This window comes from Cicer arietinum, chromosome 1 (genome assembly GCF_000331145.2).
Source record: "Cicer arietinum cultivar CDC Frontier isolate Library 1 chromosome 1, Cicar.CDCFrontier_v2.0, whole genome shotgun sequence".
Taxonomy (NCBI): Eukaryota; Viridiplantae; Streptophyta; class Magnoliopsida; order Fabales; family Fabaceae; genus Cicer; species Cicer arietinum.
In genome coordinates this window covers 30209558-30210097 of record NC_021160.2, presented here as the reverse complement: position 1 = coordinate 30210097, position 540 = coordinate 30209558, and positions in this window count along the sequence as shown.

Genomic DNA, 540 nt, shown 5'->3' with positions numbered 1-540 from the left:
CTAGTAAAAGTCAATACTTAAATTTTTAAACATATAATTCATACAGAAATCAATGTTTCAATCAATTAGTTATTAGATCAAACACTTTAAACAGATACATATCAAAACTAAATATTTTAAATTGATTAAGGGTGAAATATACAGATGGTCAATCAAAATTATTATTTCCAACTATTCATATAAAACAAGAGTGCAAAAATCATAGTTAGGTAGGCAAACAATAAGCAATAAGTAACTAACATAATCTTGTCAACAATTAAAATTAACTCAAATCTTAACAAGTAATTTTATGTTTTATTTACTCACTTAAGTAGGAATTTAGGATCCATAACACAATCAGAGTAAGCAATTAATAAACAGTTAATTAGTAATCTCGAAAATATGTATAATAATACAAAAGCATATAACCATTAACACAATTATATAACGAGGGTAAAAAAAATCATGACATCGAAAATAATTAATACACAAGAAAACACAATTGACACGACTAACATTTGACTCAGATTGAATCGACACTCAACCCACTCGGCCTGAATG